Raw genomic sequence first — 22,870 nt, 5'->3', positions numbered from 1 at the left:
ATTTTACGCTAGGATGCATAGGAGAATAAAACAGAGATGGTCCCTGACCTCATGGGGTTTGAGGTTACTACCTTATTTTCACCACACCTCTTCTTTTTCAGGCTCACTATCACTGATTGCTTTCATTTCCCCCAGGTAACATTTATCTCTTACCCCCCAGGTCAGACACATAAAGCAAGAAACATAACACTGTACACATTTCTCCAGATGTGATTTGACTAATGCAGAGTACTGAGGTACTTATCTTCACATCACTATTATCATTGAAAGCAGGCCTCACAGTTGAATGCTCAATAAATATTTATGAAAGGCTCTGGGTACTCCACTCCTTCTCATGTGGTCTCAATGGTTTTAGTTCTTCTATTAACTTCTCATGGTGGATGTGACCATAGAGTATGTGCATGATTAAAACAAATGCTTGGGGAATAAATAATGAACCACATATGACTTAGAAGTTAGTTTCTTAAAGAAAAAATTAAATCCACCTTACAAAATTCCTAGGAAAATATTTGCATTCAAGTGAGTCTCTGGCCACAGTAAAGTGAGGTTTTCAGTCTAAATGATTCATGTTTTAATCTGAAATGATATCCCTGCATTGGTACATGATTCAGGGTAAGTTTTGTCTACCTACTCTCTGTTGACTATCACATGGTTGTACTGAACTAAGTTGATCAGGTCAAAAAAATTTTATTGGGAATTCCCCGGCAGTCCAGTGGTTAGGACTCAGCACTTTCACTGCCAAGGGTGCAGGTTCGATCCCTGGTCAGGGAACTAAGTTCCCACAAGCCACGTGGCATGGCCACTTTGAATCTAGGTTTTAGGAAATGCTATGTTAACATACTCTCTCAACCTGTAGAACTCACTCTCTTAGACTTCATACTGACACACACAGAGTATTGGACCTAGAAGTCTTTCCATGTGGTATTTCCCATGCTTAATTATGTCTCAAAGAGTAATCTTCAAAGAGGACAGAGAATTCCAGTGTAAAGGCATTTATTTGCAAATGCCTTATTTGATTGTAACTAGCAATTAAAGGTAGACAAGTGTGAAAAGGGTCTTTGCTACGGTAATATGATTCTCTCTCTCTCTTTTTTATTTTTTTATTTTTGGCTGTGTTGGGTCTTCGTTGCTACGTGTGGGCTTTCTCTAGTTGCAGCAAGTGGGAGCTACTCTTCATTGAGGTGCGCGGGCTTCTCATTGCGGTGGCTTCTCTTGTTGCAGAGCATGGGCTCTAGGCACGTGGGCTTTAGTAGTTGTGGCATGTGGGTTCAGCAGTTGTGACTCGTGGGCTCTAGAGCGCAGGCTCAGTAGTTGTGGCACATGGGCTTAGTTGCTACGCAGCATGTGGGATCTTCCTGGACCAGGGCTCGAACCCATGTCCCCTGCATTGGCAGGCGGATTCTTAACCACTGCGCCACCAGGGAAGCCCAATTCTCTTCTATTGGTCTCACCAAAAGACTCTATCTCTCTATTTCCTATCCTGGTACATCAAACATCTTTGTTTAATTCAGTCCTTCTCATATTTCCTAAAAAGTAGTATTTATACTAGTGAATCTTAGCTTTTCCAAACAATAATATTTATGTTTGTGATTCTTATCCACAAGCTTATGAGCTTTAATTTTCTTTCTATGGTGAGTCTTATTTAGTTTCAATAGTACTCTCAATCTCTCCAAATCATGTTTTATTTTATTCTCTGACTTCAGTAGTATAGATGACATCTTAACAATACAGTGTCTGTAGGCTTTTTAAACAGATGTCGATTCTTCTCTACAAATCATTTACAATACTGGCAGAATCAGAACCAAGTCACCCACCAGGATCTGCAGAACATCTCTCAGCTGCTTGAATTGGTGGTATATTCTTATCTAGGGCAATTTGCACAAACTCTAACATGGTATAATCAATCCATCCATTATTGAATCTATCAAAGCCTGTGGTCATCAGCAGCTATTAAGATGCTCTCAATTAAGTGGGCTGGTCAAATCAAACTCCACTCATATAGTGCTTATAGACACTATCTATGCCGAAATGACATAATTTCAAAACCCAGACACAAGTACTAGGGAATGGGGAATAAAATGAGCCTTTGTGTTGGGAGTCTGACCTCTTTGTAGATTAGTTCTTGAGAAATAATTAAGCATGGGGAATACTGCATGGAAGGAGTCCTGGGTCTGATGACAGGACAAAGAGCCTGACCAGCAGTGAACCTCCACCTGTTAGGCACCGATAATCAAAATGATTTTAGGAAATCATTTGTCAAAAATACAAAGTATTTATAATTATTTCGAGTTATAAAAAAGATGTTTCAGCGATAAGAAACTGTTTTTTAACACTTCTTTTCAAATTGTTGAATGGCTTTTGTTTCCCCTACTCAAAGCTTGATTATTATGAATGCCAAAGAACTTCTCATTTTGCTTTTGATTTGCTATACACTCCCTGTTCTTTCTGAGTAATATTTTAAATTAGCTTGTATTACCTCATCTCTAAGATATCAGTTTCATTTGAGAGATAATACAGAAGAGCTTCTGTTACTTTGCTTTTCTTATTCCTACTTCGATTCTCTTTTTAAATTCACTTCTGTTTGCAATTGCTGCTTGTCACAAATGAGCAACGACCCTTATGTGAAAAAGAGGATGAACATAATTTCCGATAAACTTTAATTTAGACAAATATAGTTTGCTTTTGAAGCAGGCTGCCCATGTGACTAAGTACATCAGGCAGAGTCCTACTCACATTGACGTTGGTGCAGACAATAACTGAGGGTATGCTTGGGTAGGAGGGAAGAGCTAGGAGATTCAGGTTATGTGAACATGTTCACTATCAGCTCTCTGCAGGGATCCAGCCTCACATGAATGGCAGGAAGAGCCTCTTCACAAAAGAAAGGAGCAAGTTCACATTCCTTATTAGTTCCGAAGTGACCTGAGAAGTCAAATGGGTCATCAGTTCATTTTGCTGTCTGCAAAACGAAAGCCCAAGGAGGGGAAGTGATTTGTCCAGGTTCCCATAGCTGGTTAGAGACAGGCTGGGACTAAGACCCACTCCTCCACTCTCTCAATCCAACACATCTTCCACTTCACAGTGACCTGGTAAGGACAGTGGCCCTTAGCGTATGACACACTGTGGAGCTTTTCTTTCCTAACCCCCTGGTGCCTATGAAGGCCCATACAATGAGCCAGCAGAACAGAAGATCATCTTTATGCTATAACATAAAGTATCAAAATACCTCTACAGCAGTCACTCCCTGGCCTTTAGCACATCAATCCTATTGAAAACAATGTTTTCCTGTACCACTGTAGGTGATCTTGTGGAGAATGCCCAAGCAGACGATAAATATACTGCATGTAAGTTTCTTCAAGGCAAGGATCAGGCCTTCCCTTTGGGTTCCACCACAAGGGCCTAGAATCATAAAATGTATAAACTGACACTCATTCCACACTTTGTGAATGCTAAATGTTGACCAGATTTTTCAGCATTTTATGCTTCTTTATAATCAGATATTCTGATCCTAACGCTGGGCTACCTTTAAAGGATACAGAAAGAAACTCTTTGGGTCTAAAGAATGAAGGATAGAACTGAGATATTTTGGCCTCGAAGAGCCAGAGGAATCTTCTCACCTTCTCAGTTCTACTGCAACTAGTGTCAAGCTATTCTGTAGAGCTGGAAGTTGATGAGATAACAAAAGAATTTCAATAAAAACCGCCAGTACCACCTACAATATGGCCACAGTTACCTAGCTCTAAATGACATGTCATGGAAGACAGAATGGCATAGTTTTAAAATCAGACAAGTCTGGATTCAGGCTCAGGTTCACCACCTACCACTGTGACCTTGGGCAAATGACTGAAGTTTCCTAGCCTCAAAATTGACTAATCTGTGAAGTGGGGATGAGAAAGCCTATCTTGTCAAGTTGTCATTAATGGAAATAATGTGCATAGAGCATTCAGCTCAGGCTCATACAAAATGTTTGTTAAATGGTAGCTCAGACTGTGACACTGAAGCAATTTATCACACAGTATTGAGGAGCCTGGCCTTGGCAGTCACAACAGACACAGGTGAACCACAGGTCCCTTCTTCAATAGCTCTGTGACCTTAAACAAATAATGTAGCCTCTTTAAGCCTCATTTCACTCATCTATAGAATGGGGATAATGATACTTTACAGTTTTCATTTTATTTTATGATTGATATAAGTAATAACTGGTGCATAATAAAATATCACCAAATAGCAATAATGTTACTGCTATCTCATAAAGCCTTCACATGTGTCCTATGAAATAGGTATCGTTTTCCCATTTTATACAAGATTTTATAGAAGATTTATAATCTTCTATTTTATAGAAGATTAAAGCTTGAAGAGTGTAAGAAACTTGCCCAAGATCAAGGTTCTTAAGTGGCTGAGCTAAGATTTGATCTGGGACCTAGGTCCCAGTCTATGCCTTTTCCAATATGTCAACCTCTCTCTCCTCAGCACGTCGCCCTCCCTCCCTACATACACCTTCTACTTGTTTCCAGGGAACCTGTCAATCAGCTTCCTCTTCCTTTTATTCCTGTCACTTTTTTTTTCAGGCATAATAGAAACATTTGTGGTAAAATAATAATTTATTAAAATTTTCAATGGAAAATTGAGCTTTTTAGAGCATCATCTAAATTGACATATTTCTCCAGAATTTTTAATTCTCCCCATTTCTTCTACTAACATGATGCATGTTAATGGCTCTCAAAGGCTCTGGGTTTCGTTAAGGCTATCTCCAAGTAGCTTCTGTTTGTATCATAATGGTTATGAGAGAACATGTTAGTCCTTAACTAAGCCAAGTGCGTTTAAATACCTTTTATTTAACCTAAGATGAGTGTACAAACTAAAAAAGATAAAATTTTTAAAATTAAAAAATCATTAAGAAATCCACTGGTATAACAAAAGGGAAAAAATTAAATAATAATATGAGCTGCTGCCTGTAACTGGCCCCACTTTACTAATGAGAAAAACTTCTGGCAGTAATACTAAGGAACGATTTGTGGGATTTTTGTTTTGCCTTTCACAGATGTACAGGGCAAAGGTAGTGATTTAGATGCAGACCCTGGACCTAGACCTGAGGCCAAATCCTGACCCTGCCAATTATTAGCTGTGATCTTAGGCAAATCAATTATTCTTCCTAGTTCTCATTTTGTCTTGGTAAAATTAGTGTAATAAAAGCATATATGTTATAAATTTTATATAAAGATTAAATAAGTTGGATCTTATAAAGCACATAGCACAGTGTCTGTCTTCAGTCCATGGTAGCTATTATTTTTATTATGCCACAGACTCCAAACCTTCCAAAATCTCCTTAGTTACAGAATATGGGATGCAATTCCATGATCCAAGGGCACATTTCAAGGTCACCAAACCAGTCAGTTAATCATTTACCCGGATTTTCCCCTTCTACCCTGTACCATTTTGAATCTTGTCTTTAAACAAAGAAAACCCCATGAGTCTTGAAATGTTAGAGAACTTGTGTCAATATAGCACCAAAACAGCTACTCAGATTGGTGAATTTGATCATGCAAATGGTGATTTCACTTCAAAACCAAGTTTGGAACTGAACTTAAACAATAAACTTTGTCTCAGCAGCCCTGAAGTCCTAGACTGAAAAAGACCACACAATATTTTATTTTGTCTGGTACCTGAAGTAGAAACTCATCTTTTCTGCCTCTGCTTTTTTTTTTTCCCAGTCATGACTTTTTTTATTTTTGCTTATTTATTTCTATTCTTTGTTGACTTGCAAAAAATATTTTTACATAGTTATGATCAAGTTGTACAATCAATTTTATATCCTGTGCATGTGTTTTTTCCATGTAATCTTTTTGTGAGGCACTGTTGTAGACTGTATTCTTCTTCCCAGTACTTCATCACTCCCTACACTATACCATGTGTAGTTCCTGAGATTACAGCTGGAGTATATTTTCCACCCCCTTGATGTCAGCTTGGCTGTATGACTTTATTTGGCCAATGAAATGTTAGTAGTTGTGATGTGTACAGAGGCTTTACCCATTTCAGTGCTGGGTCTGCTCTCTTGGGCTTCTGCTACCACCTTGTGAAGATGACGTTTTGGGCAGCCCACCAGTCACGGAGGAATGAGAGATGTGAACTCAACTCATGGCTGGAGCCAAGTTCCACTGATCCCGACAAGATTAGCCAAAATCCAGCTGACCTTCTAGCTGAGGCCAGGGATGCAGGATTCCAGCCAGACACCCTGACAGAGGTCTGAGACAGTGAGCATTGATGTGGGGAAAAGAAATAAGTCAGAGGAGGTCATCTAATCCTGAGCAGGTCATAACTTCTCTGGTTTGAGTCTTCATCTTTGAACTACAAGATAGCATAATGCCTGGGGCAGACAGAGCCAGGTCTGAGGTTGTGGGTCTCCTCTGTCCAGGGTCTGATTGTTTGTTTGTTTGTGGATTCCAATTTTCTCAGCCCCGGGGACTCATAACCCTTCCCCATTCCATTCTTCCCCTTGGGCCCACTCGCAGAGGCTCTGCTTCCCTTCTTAGACTATCATTTCCCCTCTGCCTCTGCTTTTGACAGACCAGTCTGGGTATGTAAAATATGCTGGGTTTATATTCCATTCTCAAATTTTGTGGGATTTATCAATTCTGTGGTCTATAGCAAACCGCCATCAAAATGCGTCCATCCCTACACCATGGATTGTAACCACACTGTGTAATGCGTGAACTTATTCCTGCCTCTTGGTTTGGAGTATCTGGGAGGAAGTCGGTTTAATGGCTGGGTCACACACTACATGGACATATAAGTAATAATAACACCAGCTTCTGCATCCCCAAAACTGGTCCAGGGGTTTGGGTACCTTCTTTGCTGGGTGAACCCAAGCACAACGGCCTTCTCCCCTGCCTCCCTCTTAGAGCCAGTGGTTCCTGAGAGCAGCATAGGAACTCTGTCCTAACAGTGGGAGAAGGGAGGGGAAAGCAGTGCTTACTGCTGCCAGCAATCCTACTTTCTAAACCTCTGCCAGGTCTGTGTCCTAAGGCCTCTTCTCTGCATCTCCATCACCTCCCTGATCCAGACCCCTTCTATCCATTCTCCACACTGCGGCCCATGGGAGCATTTAGAATGCAAATAGTATCCAATCATTTCCTGACTTAAAACCCCTCAGGGGCCTCTTATTATGCTAAGGATCAAGTTCAAACTCCCACAAGTGGCCCTCCAGACCCTCATCTGAGGCCTTCCCCCCTAGTCTCCACTCAACCACATGGCACAGGCATACTGCCCATATTTTCGGTCCTCAAACCCCATCAGGGCATTCAACAGTCCATCCCCTCCGCTTCCCTGAACCTCAACTTTTTTCTTCTCTGGCTAGCTCCTACAGGCCTCAATTTGGCCATTTGTACTTCCTTTTAAAGTTTTCATGATTCTCTCAGACCAGATTCAGTGTCCTCCCCCCATCCCCTTTGTAATCTGTACTTCTTCTTTGAAGCTCTTATCACAGGTACCGTTACTGAATGCAAGTTCGTGTGCCCGATGCACCAACAGACCGAAATGTCAGGGTCTAGAGCAGAGACAGGTTTATTGCAGGGCCATGCAAGGAGACAGGTGGCTCATGGCCAAAAAGCCCCCAACCCCCGGAAGGGTTTAGCAAAGCATTTTTAAAGGCAAGGTGAGGTAGGGTCATGGTTAGTTGTTGCAAATTTCTTGGCTTTGGAATTCTTTGTTCTTGTAGCTGTCCAGGTAGGTCAGGTCACCATGTTCCTGTAAACCTCCAACAAGACAAGTGTTATTCTCTGTTCTGCAACTTTTTCTCTCTATACGGATGGACTCTTAAAGGTCAGAGCCCTGTGAATAGGCTATCCTGTATATTTCAGGCTGTAGGCAACATTCTTTTACAAAAGTGCAGAGCCAGCAGGACTAAGCACAGGCAACAAAGCACAGAAGGTTCAAGTAAAAGGAACAGATCTAATATGGAGTCAGATTTGTTCTTCCTTATCACAGATACAGCTTATGAGTTGTGTGATAGTTGCTAAGTGTCCATTTCCCCCATGAGAATGTAAGTGTCATGACTCTTTCTGGCTCACTGCTCTGTTTTCAGCTCCTCACACAACTCCCATTTGGTTCAACACCCAATGCACTACTTCTCAACATGCCCAACAAGAATTTGCTAAGTGGACATGTGAATTAGTGAAGGGATGGAAGGATGAACAATGCATACTGAGAGGAGCCTCTGTCTGCTCTCCCAGATCAAGACTCAGCAGGTAGGACTCTCTTACATGGACTTGGTTACTGGGCTAAGTTTGCATTGTGATGCAGCAGTTACAGGTGGAGCCTGGAAGCTGGTAATTTCACATTCAGACACCCTCAGAGCTTTTCTCACAGAGCCCATACACGCCCTTGGCTGTGGTCTGATGTGTGTGAGCACCACGAGACCCTCATCTCCCCAAGACCAAGGACCATGAAAGATTCTGATTTTTTAACTCCGTTGCACCTAGCTCAGAGATTTGCACATATCAGATGCTACAGTGTGTTTAATGAATATATAAAATGTTTAATGAATATGTAATAAAATACACAGACAGTTGTTTTTCTGTAAAGGCTATAATAGAAATTGACCCTCTTGGCCCTGTGCTATTTATGTTTTTGTGTTCCCATTACTAACCTGTTAACCCTTTTCCCTTTCAAGTCAGGCATTAAACAGACCCACTCCTTTCCTCCTATTGATTCAGCTACAATGTCTCTGAAGCACATGTAGTGCTTGGGAGGAAAGGGACAATATATAAAAACATGATTGTAATGAGTATTAGGATGTTTCTTTCAACTTTCCTCAGATGTAGGTTCTTAGACCAAATACTGTAAGTAATTAAATATAAATTTCAAAACTTATTACAATTTCAAGACAATTCCTTATTAATTTCTAACCATTCCATCTTGTATTCATATTTATTTTATAGTTCAGTTAGTGGCATCTTGTCCTCAACTAAGCCACCTAATTACATGAAAGAATCAAAAACTGCTAGAAGCTCTAATATTAAGAAAGAAATTCAGACTCTAGGTCTATCCACCTCATTACAAATAGCTCAATTTCGTCTCTTTTTATGGCTGAGTAATATTCCATTGTATATATGTGCCACATCTTCTTTATCCATTCATCCGATGATGGACACTTAGGTTGTTTCCATCTCTGGGCTATTGTAAATAGAGCTGCAATGAACATTTTGGTACATGACTCTTTTTGAATTATGGTTTTCTCAGGGTATATGCCCAGTAGTGGGATTGCTGGGTCATATGGTAGCTATTTGTAATGAGGTGGATAGACCTAGAGTCTGTCATACAGAGTGAAGTAAGTCAGAAAGAGAGAGACAAATACCGTATGCTAACACATATATATGGAATTTAAAAAAAAAATGTCATGAAAAACCTAGGGGTGAAACAGGAATAAAGACACAGACTTACTAGAGAATGGACTTGAGGCTATGGGGAGGGGGAAGTGTAAACGGTGACAAAGCGATAAAGAGGCATGGACATATATACACTACCAAACGTAAGGTAGATAGCTAGTGGGAAGCAGCCGCATAGCACAGGGAGATCAGCTCGGTGCTTTGTGACCGCCTGGAGGGGTGGGATAGGGAGGGTGGGAGGGAGGGAGACGCAAGCGGGAAGAGATATGGGAATATATGTATATATATAACTGATTCATTTTGTTGTGAAGCTGAAACTAACATACCATTGTAAAGCAATTATACTCCAATAAAGATGTTAAAAAAAAAAAAAAAAAAAGAAAGAAATTCAGGTTAAAACATATTTATGTCCCAACTATTTAAACACTATAATAACTGTGATGATAGACAGCATTTACTTGGGATTGTATAAATCAAAAGAAATACATGCTGTCTTAACATATCAGTGTGAAAAGTCATGGCTAAAAAAGAAAAAAAAAACCAGTGCATTTTAGACTTCATTGACTATCTTGTATTTGACATTTAAAAAAGTGTCATAGGACATATGTAATAGGGCATAACTCCTATATGGTCATTTTCCAAAGTGAAGAGTACTAAAATGAACTAAATGTGGAGGGGGAAAAATGCAAAAATAAAATGAAAGTGATTCAGTGTGAGTTCACACACACACACACACACACACACACACACACACACACTGCTCTCACCATGGGTAAGATACGATCCGCAACCTCAACATGTCAAATTCACCCAGTGCTGTGCTAATTTCTGTCTGCTTTCTGCTGAAATCCAGGAGAAATTTCGCTCCTTTTCTGTTTTATTCACTTAAGTTATGGCAGACCTCAAAAGGAGCCCAGGAGACTGTGAAACCCTGAACTTGCACTGAAAGAGGCAGAATGAAAAAAACATTTTTTCACAAAGATCAAGGGAACTGAAAGCACCATTTACATAACAGGGTTCAAATTCTGCTTTACCCTCAAGTTCATCCCTGCTATCTGGGCTTGCTTTCAGCATGCAGGCTTTCATCATAGCCATGTTCTCATTACTGTGAGCGGTGCCTGCAGAGGGCCAGGTGTGGACTTTTGACATGCAGGAGACCACTAACCTGCTCAAGATGACTCCTTGATGGAAATTCACAGCATGGCACTTAACATCAATTCGTGGTTTGACAAGACATGTATTGCAGCGCGCACCTTACAATAATATATGCAGGGATCACAGTGCTTTAATTGGGAAAAGCAAGGTTATCATTATTAGAGAAGTTCTATTACTGGTCCTTTAAATAGAGGAATAACATATCTGTCCAATAGAGTCCACAAGCAGTAAATAATACCCCTTTGGGTGTCTCTGCTGTCTACATGCCAGAAAATGATAAGCAGGAAAGAAGCAAAAAGAGAAAGGTTATAGAGTGCTAACTAGGCATGAGCTGAGTGCTTTATGAACATTTTCTCATTCAATTCCACCGCTACCCTGTATAGTAGATTTACGGTATCCCTGTTTCACAAATGAGTAAACTGAGGCTCAGTTCAGTAACTTGTCCAAATGTATCCCTAGAACAGTGCCTGGTATATAATAAACACTCAGATATTTGTAGAAGAGAAGAAAAGAGGGAGGGAGGGAGGGAGGAGAAATCTGGTAAGAGCTCTATTTAATCAAAATAACAAGTAACGAAAGTTTAGCTTAGAGCAATAGTGGTGGGATCAAAGAGGAGCAAAGAGATTCATGAGATATTTAGAGAAGTAATATTATAACATTAATAAAACCAAATACTTAATACCTGCTATATGGCAGGCACTATTGTGTTTCACTTATATTAACATGTATTCAATTTTACTTAGTTATGTCAGCAGATTTTTACTTATTTGTTACTTACATTAACGTTTAAGCCTTACAACAACCCCATTTTTCAAATCAGGTCAAATGTCTTAGGTCAGGTTCCCTAGAAGCAGAGCCTGAGATGGGTTTTCTTGTGCAAGTGATTTACTGAGGAAGTGATAGAAGCAAGGAATCTTGGGAGAGTCCTAGAGCATGAATAATAAATACCACAATTTTAACTGATATAAGGCATGGGGCCTTGACATTTATACTCTACATCAGTCAGGCATTGGTTGCAGGCAGGGCTTGGGTTCAGGCAGTTCTCTGGTAAAAGGGCAGCTGTGAGCTGTAGCAGCCAAGAGTCATCATCAGTATCACCAATATCATGCACATCATTCTCATCAACATTAGCGGGGGAATGCTTGCACCTACCTGGGGTAGGGAGTCTGAGTGAGGCATCAACAGGGCCCCCTACATCCAGTGATGTGCCTGAGTCACGCAACTGGTGCCAATGCCCTTAAACTTGATGACCAGGGTATGTCACCTTCCCTAACCTTATCCTCTGATTAAGTCTCAGAACTGTTTCAGAAATTCATTGCTCAGGTTTTGCACCTTTTGCATGAGTGGGAGGGGATGCCAGGAATAGATAACAGAGGCAATACATTGAATTGGGGAGGCCAGGGAAGCCATCCTCCAGAAAATTATGACTGAGCCCAGGGCAGGAGGCAGCGTTTTCTTCCTGAAACATAGATCTGATCATGTTAATCCTATTATGGAAAACAGCAGCAGCTTCTCCCTGCTTATAGAATAATAACTTTACTTCTTAGAATGGTTTCCAAAGGGCACCAATATCTGACTCCAGCCTACTGACTACCTGTCCAGACATACATCCACATACACTAGGTCCTGCCCCATTGAACCACTCATCAGTCCTCTAACATGCCAGGCCTTTACCCACACTGTCCCTTCTGAGCATGATGCCCTTTCTCACTACTACTTCCTTCCACTCTCACCTCCTCGCCACCACTGGAAATTCTACGTACTCTACAATGGCCAGCTCCAATCTACCTCTTCCTTCACTGCAGCTTTCCTCAGCGTCCTCAGTCGGAATTAATCCTCTGAGTTGTATGCCCCCTGCGTGATTTCTGCAGGTCCCTCCCATTCACTTTTCACAGTCTGCCTTTCTCTGTAGTGATGCATTTCCTTACTAGATGGCTAAATTCTTAAAGCAGTAAAAGAATCTGGGCTCTTCTGGTTGTAAGTAACAGAAACTCAAACAAGCTTACACTAAAAGATATATTTTTTTTGTTGTTTGTTTGTTTTTGCGGTACGCGGGCCTCTCACTGTTGTGGCCTCTCCCGTTGCGGAGCACAGGCTCCGGACGCGCAGGCTCAGCAGATATGGCTCACGGGCCCAGCCGCTCCGCGGCATGTGGGATCTTCCCGGACCGGGGCACGAACCCGTGTCCCCTGCATCGGCAGGCGGACTCTCAACCACGATGCCACCAGGGAAGCCCTAAAAGATATTTTGTTGGTTCCCAGAACATGGAAGTTGAAGATGAGCAGTTGGCCCCAGACATGGCTGAGTCCAGAACTCAAATGAAGTGAGGTTTCCCTCTTGCAACTTTGACTCTGACCGTAAATATGGTCATAGCAACTTTGGTTTTACCATTCTCACAGCGAGTTTCCAGTGAAAGAGGTGAGCTGCTTCCCCAGCAAGCACGTGACTCTCCATAGCTAGTGATTCCAAATAGCTTGAAACTCTTTCCCCAGGTCCCTATTGGTCCTGCTCCATCAGTGCCCACTCCTGGAACTGTTATTGGGTCCAAAGCGTGGGTATCCTGATTGGGTCAGTTTTCCACTTCCATGTGATTGATAGCTTTACCAAAATCACATGGATGGATCACCAAATGGAACAAAAGAGGTTCTGCTACCAGAGCACAGAGAGGATAGACAAGCAAAATCAAAAGATACCCAGTCCAGCTGTAAGTATTATTACCCCTGAAGAAGAGAGGGTTTGGGAATTCACCAAGAGCAAGGGAGAGGGGAAGTAGGAAGGAATGAATAAACAAAGGATGGGGAGAAGAGGCGATAGAAAGGAGCCCAGGGCTAAGTTTGACCAATGGGCAGCCTTGCAGGAAACTGGAGAATGAAGGCTGAGGTCTGTAGGGCAGTGTCCTTGGGGAGTTCTTGCTCTGCAGAGGAGCAATAAAAAACTCTGTCTTGTTTTAAGACGAGTATTCTTATTTTGCGGGGCTTCAAAATAAGGAAACTCATAAAACTTTATGGATATGGGAAGAAATGTCAGAGGGACTTTGGCTTTAACAAGCGGTTAAAATATATTCTCTTCAATCTTTTAGGAACCTAATAAAAATTACAAGAGCCCAGAAAGGCAAGAGGAGAACATGTTACATGTTTTCCCCTTCTTATTAAGCTTTGACCGACTTACATTTAAGGAGAAAAAACAAAGAAATCAGTTCATGAAATAGTAGAGTATGATTATTTTGTGTCCAAGGTTTATATTTTCCTTCTTGAGTTTTTCTTTTCTCTTTTTTAAAGACTTCCATTTCCACGACCCCCCCTCCCCCCAATGTTGAAGCAGTTTTGTCTTTGTCTTAATACATCGTTTTCATTTAAACAATGTTCTTAGTCACACTGGGGCATAGTACAGGAAAGGAAAAGCTGAGCCTCGGTACACAAAGAGAACACCGGTGAGTCACCAGCCTCACAAGCAGGATTCTCAGAGCTGTTCTCTGAGGAGCAGAGAAATAGCCAACCCAACTTCCCAGGATAAAGGGAGCTCATTCATGACATAGATCACTAGAGGAGGATGTTTTCGTCACAGACATAATTGGTTGTGTGGGGAATCATACTTGCAGTTTGGCCCCGACACCTTCATTATACAAATATATACATGTCAGCCTTGCATGAGTTAATTCACTTTCTCACTGCCATCATGTGATGCTGGAGAGTCACTGTCTGATTATGTTACTACAGGTAGTATTCCAGGTGGAGAAAATGCTATCCTAAGCCTCCATTATAGCAAAAGTTAAAAAGAGAGAGAGGCTTTAGAAATAAGACTGCTCAAGAGAAAAGAGACTGGATGGAGCAAACACGCGGCTACTTTGAGGACCAAGACACACTCATTCGCAAGCAGTGACCAGGTCACTTCAAAACATCAGACTGCCAGAGTATTTTTAATAGAATGTACACATTGAATTCGTAACTCTCAGTTCTAATCAGCTAAGACTAGACTGAAGTAGAAAAGAGTGCTAAAGCAGAATTGTTATATCCAAATTCAAATTAAAAGAAGGCATAATACGACACATACTAGGAAGAGACAAATTTTAAATACAAACCAAACAAACAAACCCCCTGAAGCGTTATCAGGAATGTCATTGGCAGTAATGAGGCTTTAATGGAAGTAGTGATCAGTAAATAATGGTAATTATAATGGGCTCAAAAAGTACATGACACTAATTTGAGGTTGTGTGTATCACATTTTGCAATAGTTCACCACTTAATTTTAAACTCTTGAAGATTATTATTTTTCAATAAAGATTTTAACTATTTTCAATAGACGACCTATTATAATTTACTTTGGCTCTTATTTATAATTACTATGTTTTGAGCTACTGTATGCTAAGCATTTAAGTGCTCATTATTTTAATTAACATTCACAATAATTCTACAAGATAGGTTGTCACCATCTCCATCTTACAAATTATAAAATGAAACTCAAAACTCAGAGTATTTCTATGACCAAAGTGACCTAGTGGTGATAGAGATGTGATTTGAATGTCTCCCAGCTGTGATGTTCTTTCACTGTACTACACTCTCAGGGGTGATTAGTGGGTGTCCTTACCTAACTAACAGATGGGGCCATGGACCTCTGCATCACTTCTGGCCTGCCCCACACCATGACACTTCTCCATGGAACCCTTAGTTTTCAGCTCTGTCTCCCTATGATGATTAATTGAAATAGACAGTTGCCCAGTTTATACATGGCTTTAGGCAAATTACATAATCTAATTGTTCAAAGTACTTCTAGTGACCCAAAAGAGTTGAGCAATAGGAGGCTTATATCTATGGCCATCACTTTCATATTTCCTCATTTATATTAAAAAGAGAAGTAATAAAAGGGTTTGGACAGGCTTGTTCAATAAAAACAACATTCATGATAATAGTGGTTAATATATATGAAGTACATATGTGCCAGGCCTTGAGCTAAGCACTTTACATAAAATATCTTATTTAACTTTCCCAACACTGTGGTAAAGTATTATCTCTACTGTAAAGATAAGTAGATAAAGATTCAAAAGCCTTAAGTGATATGAACAGAGATTCACAACTTTAAGTGACCAAACGAGAACTGGGCCAGGGAAAAGGGGTTCATGGCTTTGTAAGCAAGGAAGGTAACACAAATGAGTAAAACAAGCCATGAAGGGGTCATGGCAAATGCCAGAGCAAACGCAGGGGTGGCTACTCAGTTCCATTTTGAGGCTGTGCAGAAGTGTGCGCCTTCCGATTTTTTTCAAGTCAGTAATCTGAATATTTTTTATGTGAAATCTCCTAATTTTAAAATGTCAGCATCTATTTATTTCAAATGTGTTTCTTTAAACATTTCAAGTACCCAATAATCATATCTGTGGGCTGAGGGTCGTCGCAGCCTTTCTGATGCCACCTCTGATCTAGAGCACATGGCCTTAGCCCTCGGCCTCTTGCAGTTCCAATGTCTCCTTAGGTCATCTCTGCGAATATCTATTTCCAGGACTATCATTTTTTAGATCTGCATCTTCCTCTTCCTTCAATAAATGGAACATCATTCCCTGAACTCTCTCTTCCCAGGAGCAAACTTCCACTGCTCTGGCCGTAAGACTGATAAATGTTTGCATCTACAAAGTACAAGGGCCAACTTTTTATTAAAAGAAATATATGATGCCCTTGAGGGTTCCTTGCCTTTTGCCCTGGGAGAGATTAAACAGATATACTTTCAGGGGCAGAATTCCTTCAAAGTTTGGAAACTGTGACTGTATGTGTGGTGCCCTCGAATTTTTCGTTTTGCTGAAAACCATCTGCCTCTTGTTATCCTGATGTGCCCAGTCCTGACGGCAGTGCTGTAGCGTAAAAATTGGTTCCATCTAGGTTTCCATCTTGGGATCCAAAAACTTGTTTCAATTGATGGATTCTCCCTTTAGGGTTTTTCCCTAAGACAGCTGGGCTCCCAGTGTGCCTAATCTTCACCTCATCTTCAGCCAAAGCAGAAGAGGAAAGCTCCAAAGGCTTAAAAAGACTGAGCAGCAGCACTTCATGCATTTATTCTCCTTCCCACTCATGTTATTAATATCTGGGCAGAAGTGTGACAATGAGAAGTTTTGATGTGCACAAGGAGGGTGGCTACAGCAAGTGAGCATTTTCAGTTTAATATAGTACCAGCCAATTAGGCTGTGCTGGGAAAAAAGGACCGTAGATCCTAAATCTATTTGCAGATAAGGATTTAGGTCCTAAATCTATGTTGCACAAAATGACTAAATGCTGGTTTGAATTAGAAAATAAGCTAAAAAATAATGTAGAAAGCTAAGAGCTGTGATGAAACATTGCTCTAATCTTGGCCTAGGGATTTATAAATGCCATTTCTCTCTGGAAAGTAAAAGTTCTTTTGTAGATAGATGTATGCTATTTGAAAAATAGGATTTTAGTGGACTCTTAAAACTACTGTAGAATTGGGAGCAACACTCTAGTTAGGCACGACAGTCGAGTTATGACTGAAAGGATGAAAGTATCTTTCTATACATGTCCACAGCCTTTCCCCTCCTCTCTGTGTGCAGAACAGTTTGGACTTTGCCTACTCTTCCCCTCCCTCATCCTCCACAGAGGGCTTTTCCACTGGTGATGCTGAATTAGGAGACTAGATGAAGGAAAAAAGCAAAAAAGCACAGAGGACATCTTATTCTGTAGAGAACCCTAAGCAGTAGGGAAATAACCTACTGGGAGTCCTTTGTGTGGGAAGGCAAAGCATGGAGATGAGGAAGAGTTGTCAATCAAGAGGGATTACAGAGGCTGAGTGGAGTAGGTGATGAGGGAGTTGGCTCTGGAGAGAGGAAGAGATGTTCCAGAGATTTCTGAGTCCATAGGCGAGAACAGAGAATTTTAATACTAGTCCCATTTATGTTGCTTGAAAGATGCACACCTTATTAGGACTCCTATTTGAATGATAGCACTTTGAATTTCAAGTTTCTCATGGACTGAACCGCATGGACCATGGCTTTAATAGGGTTACAACTGTAAATAATATTGCCTGTCTACCCCTCCTTTCCTCTCTATCAGGCCCTCTACTTCCAAAGAGACATAGATACTTCACACAGAAGCACAAACACATGTGACTTTTTCTCAGCCGAAGGTCAGGAGACCTTTCAATAAATATAACACTATTCCCAGATTTCAGCGGTGGTGACCTCAAGTAGTTTATTGTGATCTTTTTAGGGAGACAGACACCTTTGTGACTCTTTAAACCTCTTATTCATCCATTTAATCAATAAATATTTACTGACCACTTACCATGGAGCAGGCACATGTTCTTGGTTCTGAGGATATAGTAGTTAATCCCCCTCTCTCACAGAGCCTACATTTCTTTTTTCTTTTTTTTTTCTTAACACAGCAAGTTCTTATTAGTTATCTATTTTATACATATTAGTGTATATATATCAATCTCAATGTCCCAATTCATCCCACCACCCCACCCCCCCAGCTGTCCCCCTTTGGTGTCCATACGTTCGTTCTCTACATCTGTGTCTCTATTTCTGCCTTGCAAACTGGTTCATCTGTACCATTTTTCTAGATTCCACATATATGTGTTAATATATGTTATTTGTTTTTCCCTTTCGGACGTACTTCACTCTGTATGACAGTCTCTAGGTCCATCCACATCTCTACAAATGACCCAATTTCCTTCCTTTTTATGGCTGAGTAATATTCCATTGTATGTATGTACCACATCTTCTTTATCCATTCGTCTGTCAGTGGGCATTTAGGTTGCTTCCATGACCTGGCTATTGTACATAGTGCTGCAATAAACACTGGGGTGCTGCATGTGTCTTTTCGAATTATGATTTTCTCAGGGTCTGTGCCCAGTAGTGGGATTCCTGGGTCATATGATAATTCTATTTTTAGTTTTTTAAGCAACCTCCATACTGTTCTCCATAGTGGCTGTATCAATTTACATTCCTCCCAACAGTGCAAGAGGGTTCCCTTTTCTCCACACCCTCTCCAGCATTTGGTGTTTGTAGATTTTCTGATGATGCCCATTCTAACCGGTGGGAGGTGATACCTCATTGTAGTTTTGATTTGCATCTCTCTAATAATTAGTGATATTGAGCAGCTTTTCATATGCCTCTTGGCCCTCTGTATGTCTTCTTTGGAGAAATGTCTATTTAGGTCTTCTGCCCATTTATTATTATTATTATTTTTTATTTATTATGGCTGTGCTGGGTTTTCGTTTCTGTGCGAGGGCTTTCTCTAGTTGTGGCAAGCGGGGGCCACTCTTCATCGCGGTGCGCGGGCCTCTCACTATCGCAGCTGCTCTTGTTGCGGAGCACAGACTCCAGACGCGCAGGCTCAGTAGTTGTGGCTCACAGGCCTAGTTGCTCTGCGGCATGTGGGATCCTCCCAGACCAGGGCTCGAACCCGTGTCCCCTGCATTAACAGGCAGATTCTCAACCACTGTGCCACCAGGGAAGCCCCTCTGCCCATTTTTTGATTGTGTTTTTTGTTTTTTTAATATTGAGCTGCATGAGCTGTTTATATATTTGGGAGATTAGCCCTTTGTTGATTCATTTGCAAATATTTTCTCCCATTCTGAGGGTTTTCTTTTCAACGTGTTTATAGTTTCCTTTGCTGTGCAAAAGCTTTTGTTTAACTAGGTCCCATTTGTTTATTTTTGTTTTTATTTCCATTACTCTAGGAGGTGGGTCAAAAAAGATCTTGCTGTGATTTATGTCAGAGTGTTCTTCCTATGTTTTCCTCTAAGAGTTTTATAGTGTCCAGTCTTACATTTAGGTCTTTAATCCATTTTGAGTTTATTCTTACGTATGCTGTTAGGAAGTCTTCTAATTTCATTCTTTTACATGTAGCTGTCCAGTTTTCCCAGCACCACTTATTGAAGAGACTGTCTTTTCTCCATTGTATATCCTTGCCTCCTTTGTCATACATTAGTTGATCATAGGCGTGTGGGTTTACCTCTGTGCTTTCTATCCTGTTCCATTGATCTATATGTCTGTTTTTGTGCTAGTGCCATACTGTCTTGATTACTGTAGCTTTGTAGTATAGTCTGATGTCAGGGAGCCTGATTCCTCCAGCTCAGATTTTTTCTCTCAAGACTGCTTTGGCTATTCCGGGGCTTTTGTGTCTCCATATAAAGTTTAAGTTTTTTTGTTCTAGTCCTGTAAAACAAATGCCGTTGGTAATTTTATAGGGATTGCATTGAATCTGTAGATTGCTTCGGGTAGAATAGTCATTTTCACAACATTGATTCTTCCAATTCAACTTTACCAAATTCATTGATTGGCTCTAGTAGTTTTCTGGTGGCATCTTTAGGATTATCTATGTATAGTATCATGTCATCTGCAAACAGTGACAATTATACTTCCTCTTTTCCAATTTGGATTCCTTTTATTTCTTTTTCTTCTCTGATTGCCATGGCTAGGACTTCCAAAACTATGTTGAATAAGACTGGTGAGAGTGGACATCCTTGTCTTGTTCCTTATCTTAGAGGAAATGGTTTCAGTTTTTCACCATTGAGAATGATGTCTGCTGTGGGTTTGTTGTATATGGCCTTTATTATGTTGAGGTAGGTTCTCTCTAGGCCCACTTTCTGGAGAGTTTTTGTCATAAATGGGTGTTGAATTTTGTCAAAAGCTTTTTCAGCATCTATTGAGATGATTATATGGATTTTATTCTTCAATTTGTTAATATGGTATCTCACATTGATTTATTTGCATATATTGAAGAATCCTTGCATCCCTGAGATAAATCCCACTTGATCATGCTGTATGATCTTTTTAATGTGTTCTCGGGTTCTGTTTGCTAGTATTTTGTTGAAGATTCTTGCATCTATGTTCATCAGTGATATTGGTCTGTAATTTTCTTTTTTTGTAGTATCTTTATCTGGTTTTGGTATCAGGGTACTGGTGGCCTTGTAGAATGGGTTTGGGAGTGTTCCTCCCTCTGCAATTTTTGGAAGAGTTTGAGAAGGATGGGTGTTAGCTCTTCCCTAAATGTTTGATAGAATTCACCCGCGAAGCCATCTGGTCCTGGACTTCTGTTTGTTGGAAATTTTTAATCAGAGTTTCAATTTCAGTGCTTGTGATTGGTCTGTTCATATTTTCTATTTCTTCCTCGTTCAGTCTTGGAAGGTTATACCTTTCTAAGAATTTGTCCATTCTTTCCAGGTTGTCCATTTTATTGGCATAGAGTTGCTTGTAGTAGTCACTTATGATGCTTTGTATTTCTGCAGTGTCCATTGTAACTTCTTCTTTTTCATTTGTAATTTTATTGATTTGAGTCCTCTCCCTCTTTTTCTTGATGAGGCTGGCTAAAGGTTTATCAATTTTGTTTATCTTCTCAAAGAACCAGCTTTTAGTGTTATTGATATTTGCTATTGTTTTCTTTATTTCTATTTCATTTATTTGTGCTCTGATCTTTATGATTTCTCTCCTACTAACTTTGGATTTTGTTTGTTCTTCTTTCTCTAGTTCCTTTAGGTGTAAGGTTAGATTGTTTATTTGAGATTTTTCTTGTTTCTTGAGGTAGGATTGATTGTATTGCTATAAACTTCCCTCTTAGAACTGCTTTTGCTACATCCCATAGGTTTTGGATCATCGTGTTTTCATTGTCATTTTTCTCTAGGTATTTTTTGATTTCCTCTTTGATTTCTTCAGGGATCTCTTGGTTATTTAGTAGCATATTGTTTAGCCTCCATGTGTTTGTGTTTTTTACATTTTTTCCCTGTAACTGATTTCTAATCTCATAGCATTGTGGTTGGAAAAGATGCTTGATACGATCTCAATTTTCTTAAATTTACCAAGGCTTCTGGGAGGAGTCAAGATGGCCATGTGGGAAGACGCAGAGTTTGCATCTCTCCACAACTAGGGTGCCTGCCGGATGCTGGTTGGGGACCCCAATGCCCAAGGAGATGGGAAGAACCCCTAAGCGAACCAGTAGGATGTGGGGGGGCTGAGTGGGAGGAGAAGTGGAGGCCAGACAGGACAGGCACCCCTGAGGGGTAGCTGAGAGGGGGGAGGGTTTCCCACACCTGAGGGACCCTCAAGAGCTCAGATCAGGGGGAGTGGGCCCAGCATTTCCCGTGCCCAATTAGCCAGGGAAGTCTGCCTGGCTCTCGGGCCAGGGGCTATGCCCTCAGAGGTCCCCTCCAGGCTGGATTTGTCCTGGGGGCATAGAAGGGAGGGTGGGAGAGAACAGGAGAGGCCGGCAGAGGGGCCCTTCAGGACCAGAGGAGCTGGAAAGGAGCAGAGGGCATTTCCCCTGCCCACTGGGGCCCAGGGAGCCTGCTGAGCTCCCAGGTGGATCTCCCGCCCTCCAAAGCCCACTCCAGGCCGCATGGGTCCTAGGGATATAGGATGGAGACTAGGGAGATCAGGAGAGGCAAGCGGGAGGGGCCCTCTAGGACAGGAGGAGCAGGAGAGGGTTGGAGGGCGTTTGCCCACTCACTTGAGCCAAGGGAAGCCTGCTGGGCTCCCAGGTGGTGTGCCCTGCTCTCTGAGACCAGAGATGGGAGGCATGCCTGGACCCCTTCTGTTCTGTTGAGCCTAAACTCCACCCCCACCCCCCCATCCCCCCACCTTTTCCAGCCCTGTGGGTACTAAGCATAAGCCCTGCCCACCGCCCAAACCTTACCCCTGCTTACACCCTGCCATCCACAGCCAAGGCCTTTTCCACCTTTTTGTTTTTTCTCTTCCCTTTTTTTCCTATTGTGGCTCTGTTTTACCTTCCAGTTGTTGTTTCATCTATATTTTTACTTTTATTTTTTTTCTAACATAGCTTTTAGTTTCCTAGTCTAATTTTATTTTTTACTTTGTTATTGTACTCCTTTTTTAAATTTTTGCCACCCTGTGTGGCTTGCAGGATCTTGGTTCATAAGCTGGGAGTTGGGCTGAAGCTCCTGCGGTGGGAGCTCCAAGTCCAAACCACTGGACTAACAGAGAACCTCAGACCCCAAGGAATATTCATCAGAGTGAGGTCTCCCAGAGGTCCTCATTTCAGCACCAAGACCCAGCTCTACACAACAGCCTACAAACTGCAGTGTTGGAAACCTCTCGCCAAACAACCAGTAAGATAGGTACACAATACCACTCATAAAAAAAAAAGAAAAGAAAATGAGATGGCAAACAAATATGTCACAGTTGAAGGAGCAAGGTAAAAACCTACAAGACCAAATAAATGAAGAGGAAATAGGCAACTTACCTGAAAAAGAATTCAGAGTAATGATAGTAAAGATGATCCAGAATCTCGGAAATACAGTGGAGGCACAGATTGAAAAAATACAAGAAATGTTTAACAAAGATCTAGAAGAAGTAGAGAACAAACAAACAGAGATGAACA

At 41.1% G+C, this 22,870-nt stretch overlaps 1 protein-coding gene across 8 annotated transcripts in view; it reads left to right on the top strand.

Moving 5' to 3' along the window:
- NR3C1 (nuclear receptor subfamily 3 group C member 1) overlaps positions 1-22,870 on the top strand; it is an 807,313-nt gene that overhangs the window by 154,675 nt on the left and 629,768 nt on the right. For 6 of the 8 annotated variants that reach the window (XM_079916194.1, XM_079916196.1, XM_079916192.1 and 3 more), the window contains 2 exons: positions 6,034-6,238; positions 8,078-8,240. The exons of the other annotated variants lie outside the window; for them this stretch is intronic. The gene's annotated coding sequence lies outside the window, so the exon portion shown is untranslated. The remainder of the gene's footprint in view (positions 1-6,033; positions 6,239-8,077; positions 8,241-22,870) is intronic. 8 annotated transcript variants of the gene reach the window in all.

This window comes from Stenella coeruleoalba, assembly GCF_951394435.1.
Source record: "Stenella coeruleoalba genome assembly, chromosome: 3".
Lineage (NCBI taxonomy): Eukaryota > Metazoa > Chordata > Mammalia > Artiodactyla > Delphinidae > Stenella > Stenella coeruleoalba.
Note: the sequence above shows the minus strand (reverse complement) of the source record. Positions and strands in the feature narration are given on the sequence as shown.